This window comes from Octodon degus, unplaced genomic scaffold, assembly GCF_000260255.1.
Source record: "Octodon degus isolate 3935 unplaced genomic scaffold, OctDeg1.0 scaffold00048, whole genome shotgun sequence".
NCBI lineage: Eukaryota > Metazoa > Chordata > Mammalia > Rodentia > Octodontidae > Octodon > Octodon degus.
Window position 1 is genome coordinate 6,020,091 of NW_004524624.1, and position 7,835 is coordinate 6,027,925.

The following is a 7,835-nucleotide window of genomic DNA, read 5'->3' on the forward strand; positions in this document are numbered from 1 at the left end:
ATAGAGGCTCAGAAAGATCCCTGAGTTTAAGGCCAGCCTGAACTACAAAGCAAGACCCTATCTCACAAAAACATTTAAAAATATTTGAGGAAGGAGCTGGGAGTGGTGCCACACTGTAGTCCTAGCATTCTGGGAAACTGAGGCAGAAGAATCACAAGTTTGAGCCTCGCCTGAACAATTTAGTCACTCAGTGAAACACTGACTCAAAAATTATTTTGAGTAATAAATAATTATTATTATTATTATCTTGAGTTTGTTTCCTAGTACCCAAAAATAATTAAAAGGGCCAGTAATATAGCTCAGTAAAATGACCCTATGTTCAAGCTGGGTGTGGTGTTAAACTCCTGTAATCCCAGCAGTCAGGAGGTTTACACAGGCAGCTCATTAGGAGTTTGAGCTCACCCTGGGCTACATAGTAAGTCCAAGATGTCCTACTTGGCCCAAGAATGCTGGCCCCAGGAACTCAGCGGGGAGATTTTGGCCACTCCTCTGAACAGGGCTGTGAGACTTCCCAGAATGTGGAACAACTGCAAGTGAGGACCCCAGGACTCCAGGACACCAGAGGGAAGCATGCTCTCCTCGTCCACCACAGGCCTGCCACCTGCAGGTCACCATGCACTTGTGCTTTCTCTTGTTTCTTTGTGCTGTCCCCAGATAGGAATGACATTTAGAAAATGTTCTGAGAACACAAGGTTCAGAGATGCTCAGAGAGAGATGCCCAAGGGCAAGGGGCAGAAGATCAGATGCAAACTGGCTACAGATCCTGGGGTCCCTGGGGAAGATTCAGTCTGTGCTCCATTCTGCTGGGTCCATGGGGCTGCTTTTGTACCCACAGACAGAGACCAGCCCAGCCAGGGTGGTCCTGAGTGAAGATAGGGGCCAGAGGACTCCAGGTTCCGTGCTATGGCTGCTGACAGTGCCCCCTCTGAGGCTGCTGTATCCTGGGTCAAGTACGGAAAGAGGTGCTCCCTTGGTTTCCAGCCTTTCACCCACTCCTTGTGCACCCCCAGGCAAGCCCATCCCAGTTCTAGGCCCCAGGTTTCCCTGCTGAGAAAATAAAGTAAAGGAAAAGCCATTCTTTTGATCAGTAGAATCTCAGTGCTTGCTGAGCCTGGTGCCTGGGAGCAGCCGAGCAAGAATGGCCCTGCCTTAGGGACAAAGCTCTCAGCAGAGTCTCCCTGCACCAAGTGGGTAGGGCAGGGGATGGACACAGCCCCGTCAGAAGTCATCCTTGCTTGACACTTCCTTGTCCTGGCTGAGGTGGCACTGGAATACGTCACTGAATACAGTACCCAGCTCAGCCTGCCCCAGGCTTTTCGGCTTCTTGCCACACGTTAAAGAAACGAGGACCTTGGGGTCTGGGGAGATGGCTCAGTAGAATAAGTGCTTCCCTGACAGGCCCAAGGGTCTGAGTTCAACCCCCAGTCCTGCCAAAAAAAAAAAAAAGAAACGAGGACCACGAGAAGCAGCCTAAGCAGTTAAGGTGAAGCTCTGACCTGAGCCCAGAAGTCGGAAAAGCCGGGCCTTTCTCCTCAAGCTGTGAAGCCCCCCTGGGTCAGCCACCAGCCTCACACTCCAGGGCGAGGGGCCCAGACAGGGTAATTCATTTCCCAGGGTACCGGGCAAATCCTCTGTCCTGTCATGACTCCATAGCCATCCAAATTACCCAAGGACTGGGAAGGGAGGGGACAAGACCAGCAGAATCCCAGGAAGTAGGGATATTATCCACTTTCCAGGAGAAACCAAGGTCTCACAGCTGGATGGGACTGAACCCCAAATTCATCCAGCCCAGAACTACAGCTGGCTCTCCGTGCCAGACATTTCCCCCAGTCAGGGGGAACTTTACAGACCCCTGAAGCTTACAATGGCCACAAGGACCCCAACTTACCCCTGGCCAAGAGCTCCAGCTGAGCAAGGTTGTCCCTACCTGTGTGCCCCAGAGGGGCTTTGATGCTGACTGACACTGGCAGGCAGAGGTGGGAAGTGTCTGAGGCCAGCAGCAGTGTGCCCAAGGCAGACTTTGGCACCATCTCCACCTCCCCTGAACAATCATTAACCCTGCCAGAACCACACCTCCCACCAAAGGGCTGAATCCTCAGGAGGAGCCAAGGCTGAGGGCGGGGGAGACCAAGGGACAAGTCTCAGAGCACTCCTGGGACTAGCGGTTGGGCCAAAGGAGAAGGGACCCACAGGGCTTCCTGGGAATAAAACCCAGCCCTATGTCAGGCCAGAGATGGGAAAAGTGGGGTGTGTGTGTGTGTGTGTGTGTGTGTGTGTGTGTTTATCTCAAGCCTCTGTCCCCTCCCTGCTGCAAGCATCATCAGTGGCAGGACACCTGTGCAGATGACTGGGGATAGGTCAGGGAAGGAACCACTGAAAGGATGTGACAACCAAACATGGAGTCTTCAATGGCCCAAGAGGTTCAGGCAGAGAACTGAGAGTGCCCTGGCTTGAACAAAGCTCTCCCTCACTTGCTGGTATTTGTCCCCTCTATGGAGGCCCTCAAAGGGCAGCCACCTCTCCAGGGCTTCATCTGCTTCATCATTGCAGTGGATTGCCAAACGGTGGTCAACTTGTCACACCCAGCTGAACTGAATTAGCTTGGTGCTGGGTATGGGAGGCCTACCTGAAAATTGCTGCCAGCAGCATAAGAGGCAGAACTGGAGGAGGAGGAGAGAGGCTGTTAGGGAAGTTGTTTGGAGAAGCTGCTGGGAGCTGCTGGCTCTCTTGGGCTATTATACTGGAGGACCGCATCATGCTGGCTTTCCTGGTGACCTTGGCTGTTCTCATTGGAGGAAGAGCTTGGGACCTCATTGTCACTGAGAATGGCTGTGGTTCACTTTCGGGGAACTCTGGTCCTCATCTTGAGCATCACTTCCTGGCTCCAGAGGGGAAGATGGTGCACAACTCAGTCTCCTGGAAAAGCTTGTCATGTTGGCTTTCCTGATGGGATTTCAGCTTTCCTCATCGCTGGAGGAGCTCAGGACCTCACTGTTGCTGAAGATGGATGGCTGTTGTACTTGGGGGGGGGCCCTGGTGCTTACCTTGAACCCTGCTTCCTAGCTCTAATTCAGATCACTCTGCTTGCTGACACAGATCCTTCATAGGCTGGCATAGCTTTTCCAGCGTCTACCCCTGACCTTTGGGCCTTCTCAGTGCAGATCCATGAAATGGGCCTGCATGAAACAGTGTTGCGGGCTCTAGGCCTCCAGTTAGACTAGTGGGAGGCATTGTTATGGGCTAATTGTTTCAGCTGGATTCATGAAGGATATTAGGATCCAGGCCCTCAGCTGGGTTTTTGGTTTTTAGTATATGGACAATTTTCTGCACTCTTTGTATGTGATTCTTTGGGTGAATCATTATAAAAATTATCTTATAAAATGTGTCCTATATTGTACCATTCCCTTTGCAAAAACCCCAAGCCACAACAAACATTGTCCCCATGCTAGTGGCCTCCCAGCAGGGACCAAGTCCCCAACTCCATCCTCATGCCCTGCAGGCAAAAGGGGGTCCAAGCACAAGATCACCAGCCTCAAGGCCTGCTTCCTCTAGCTGCACTATGAGATATTGTAGCCTCCTGCCCCTGCGTGCAGCCTGCATTGTGGGCCAGCAAGCTCAGTGAGCTCCAGACCTTCCCACAGAGATCACAAGAGGCAGATCCTGAGAACTTTCTTTCTTTTCTTTTTTTTTTTTCAGTGGGAACTGGGGATTGAACTCAGGCCCTTGAGCTTGCCAGGGAAGCGCTTATTCTACTGAGCCATCTTCCCGGCCCCTGACAACTTTCATTTCATGACATGGGTAAGTCCTGGTGAGGGCTGTCCCAGGCCTCCCACACAGTGTTACAGTTGGCACCTACCATGCCCGTACACTGGCACTCTGATGGCTGAGATCACCAGGAGAGGGTTATCAGCGTGTTCCTTACACCAAAGAGGAGGAAGCTGAGACTCTGAGAGGGAAGTGACCATACCCACATCCCCCAGAGAACAAAGAGCAAGGGTCATTCTGACACAGAGCTGGAACTCTGTCACTTGGGAAGGATGGAGGAACGGCCACCCCACCCTTCTTCCCCCCATCCTTTCTCCTGCGCCCTCACCATGGCTATAGGGGGGAATCTTCCTCCACACTCTACCGTGAAGGGCTTCTCTGTCTCCCAGCAGAGAAGCAAAGATGTTGCAGATGCCAGCAGCCCTTCCCAGGTGCCGACCCCCAGCTCTCCTTTGGGAGCCTCTTCGCATCCTTCTCCCCACTCTAGGCAGGGATGTTGAGGAAGCCTCACCAATCAGATCACACTTTCTTGCTGGCCAGCATGGACACAGCTGCTCCAATAAGACCCAATGGGTGTCAGAGGCCTTTAGTTGGAAGGATTGAGAGCAGGAACTTCCTGGCTGGTGGTAGATCTAAGAAAGGGACCCTGGGCTTCCAATGGCTGGCTGAGGGATCTTCTAAGATTGAGTAAAGCAGAGCTAAGAAATGGACACATGGGGGGCCTGCCCATTAGCTCAGTTGTTTAAGTGCCTGCTTAAACAAAGCAGTCAGGTTCGGGATGCTGTGGTTCTATCCTCAGATCCTCATGCCTTACCAGACCTGCTTTAAGGCATCGTGAGCCAGCCAAAAGAAAAAAAAAAAAAGAAAGAAATGGACACATGGATTTCTTGGGGCTTTGCATGAGCCCCTACGGTGAGACATGCCTGATGCCATCCACTACTTTTTTTTTTTTTCATTTTCTGAAATAGGGTCTCACTAAACTGCTAAATTGTCCAGGCTGGGCTCAGAGTTGCAATCTCCCTGCCTCGGTCTTCCAGAGTGCTGGGATTACAGGTATGCATCCCTTTCCCTAGCTCTAGCTTCTTCAGTTACTGAACCAATACACTGCCTCTTCTGCTACACCTTTTTAAAACTGGATTCTACTCAGATTACCTCAAGGCAGGAAGGCCCCCCCCTCCCCGCCCCTGAAAAGGAAGGGAAGAGTCAGAGTTGAGATGAGAGGCCAGAGTTAGAATGAATTTTGTCCTCTCTCCATTGTTATGCAGTCTCTGCTCCTCCCTGTAGCTTGACATCAGATGTCTCCATTTGTAACTTGAAGGAATTTTTTTTTTTTTTTTTTTACGGAACTGGGGATTGAACTCAGGCCCTTGAGCTTGCCAGGGAAGCACTTATTCCACTGAGCCATCTCCCCGGCCCTAACATGGAATAAGGATTTTTTTTTTTCTCCTCGAATGCCTTCAGGGCACTTTTGGCCTGCTGGGGTGTTGTGAGGATCGAACTACAGCAACCTGAGGCTGACAGCTTTGTGGAAGCAGCCACTTAAAGGACTGAGCTAGGGCCAGGCCCCCTATCTGACATTCTTGTGAAGGTAAAATCATATCTTCAAGACACCATTCCTGGCAGGGGATTCGGGTGCAGCAGGAACTCACCCACACACTTACCTGGGTTCCGAAGCGCGCAGTCCACTTTCCTCAGGAATATGCCCTCTCTCAGCTCAAATGAGGAAGCCTACGCCTCCTGAGCAGGTGACACCTCTCATCCTCACTTAGTATGTGTGAAGTAGTTATGATAAAGGGGAATGAAACCCCCAACCTGAAAGATACCTGGCTGGGTTTGAGTTCTCTAAAACCAAAGAATGAATTTTAGGAATAATGGTGGTTAAGAGCAGAATATATTTATTGGGGGAAAGAAATCTCCTGTCTAAAAGGAAAGAAGGGAATCTGAGTGGGTTGCCTAGGAATCTGCTGTTTCTAGGGATTTTTATAGAGCAAAACCTGGTGGTCAGGCAAGTCTGAGGTGGAAAACATGGGAATTTGCACATGAGCTGGGACAAAACTACAGTCCATCAATAAGACTACAAGTACAGTCGCTCACGTCAAATCGATTAAATTGGGATCAAATGGGAAAGCGAGTCACATGTAGCAAGCACAAGTGGACCTCAGTACAGAACAGGGACTCTTCCTGTTGGGATTGGCTCAGTGACTCTTGCTGGCTCTTTCAAGGTGGTTGATACCTATTTAGAATATCAATCCCTGATGCTCATCCCTAAGGAGGTATGCGGCTGCATTTGTTTACTCTTTTTGTCTTGAGGTCTGGCCCACAGCAGGGGTGTCTCTTCTATAGTTGCAAGGTTATCCTGTCTTCCACATTGTCTCCTTGAGGGCCTGGCCCTGTCTGACTGCCTATAATATTTCTATCTAATTTAGCTGCCTACAGCAGTTACAGTAGTCAGAACTTTTAGCAGGGTATGGGGCTGAGGACATAGCTCAGTGGCACAGCCTGACAAATGCAAGTTCCATTCCCGGTACAAAAAGAGAGAGAAAAAAAAAAAGGGTAGTTCCTTTCCACCTCAGTTTAACACATTATCAAGATTTGCATTTGGAGCCAGCAAGATAGCTCAGCGGTCTAAAGTGCCTGTTTAGGCAGGCTTACGCAACCGCGGGGACCATGGTTCCATCCCTGGTACCACGTCATGCCACCCCAGCTCAGGCTGAAAAAAAAAAAAAAGACTTGCATGTGATTACAAACTTTACAGGGCAAAGACATCTGGAGAAGGGGCAAACATGAGAAAAAGAAAATAATATGAGCTTGAGTCAAGTCCACAAAATATTTGAAGTTCTGGGTAAAAGAAATGGACCCTATTGCTGGTGTATGCCTGGGTGGTGTATGCCTGTAATCCCAGCTCTCCAGAGGCTCAGGGAGAGGACTGCCATGAGTTCAAGGACAGTCTGGACTATATACCAAGACAGAAAAAAAAAAAAAAAACCAAAATCAAAAACATGACTACAGGCAATCTCTGGGAGCTTCGAAGCAATATTGAGTTTTTGTTCCCAAGATGTGTTCCCTAAGAGACTCTTCCAAAGACAGGGTGCTAAAAAACTACCCAGTACTTGATGCAACAGTTAAAGCACAGTAAGAGCCCAGTTCAGAGTTAGACTGCTGGGTTCAGGGGTGGCAGGGCAAATTATATAACCAAATTACAAGCCCATTTCCTCACCTGTAAATTGAGGCAGTGTATGCCACCTGCCTCAGAAGGCTGCCGTGGGATGAAATTGAGTCGGGTATCTAAAGTGCCAGATAGGTCCCCTCCCACCAAGAGTTAGTGTCTCATTAGATGTTACTTTTTGTTGCAGTGTATGGCTATCATGTGGTTATTAGGATATCTGTAGCAGGGCATGGTAGTGTAGGCCTGTCAGACTAGCTGAGGCAGAACCACCCTGAGTTTGAAACCAGCCTAGGCTATACAGTGAGAACCTGTCTTAAAACAAACACAACAGAAAACAAAAATTTGTTATTATTATATAAATAGTATTTAATTCTTCCTCCAGTTCCAGGGATGCTCTAATGCATGACTATAGATGAGAAAATAGAGGCCTGACACATAAGGTTGTTACCCAAAGCCAGACTGTGAATGTGGTAGGTAGCTGAATTAGATAGAAATATTATAGGCAGACAGAGAGGACCAGGCCCTTAAGGAGACAATATGTAAGACAAGGTGACTGCAACTTGGAAGAGACAGACACTCCCTGTGGGTCAGATCTCAAGACAAAAGAGGAAACCAATACAGCTACATACTTCCCTAGGGATGGGTATCAAGGATCGATATTCTAAATAGGTATCAATCACCTTGAAAGAGCCCAAATGAGTCACTAGCCCGACACCCAACAGGAAGAGACCCTGTCCTGTATTCATGCTCACTTGCTACATGACTTGCTTTCTCATTTGGTACTGTATTTAATCAATTTTACCTGAGCAATGGTGCTTGTAATCTCATTGGTTGACCATAGTTTTGTCCCACCTCTTGCCCACCTAAGGGAGTTCCCATGTTCTCCACCACCTCAGGCCTGCCT

General features: G+C 49.3%; 1 protein-coding gene across 4 annotated transcripts in view; it reads right to left on the reverse strand.

The window, feature by feature from the left end:
- Window positions 1-2,004, reverse strand: part of Cdhr2 (cadherin related family member 2) — a 37,073-nt gene extending 35,069 nt beyond the window's left edge. For 2 of the 4 annotated variants that reach the window (XM_023716592.1, XM_023716591.1), the window contains exon 1: window positions 1,928-2,003. The gene's annotated coding sequence lies outside the window, so the exon portion shown is untranslated. Of the gene's footprint in view, window positions 1-1,888 lie in introns of all 4 variants that reach the window. The other 2 variants (XM_023716593.1, XM_023716594.1) reach the window with 2 other exon arrangements.
- Window positions 2,005-7,835: the final 5,831 nt, after the last annotated feature.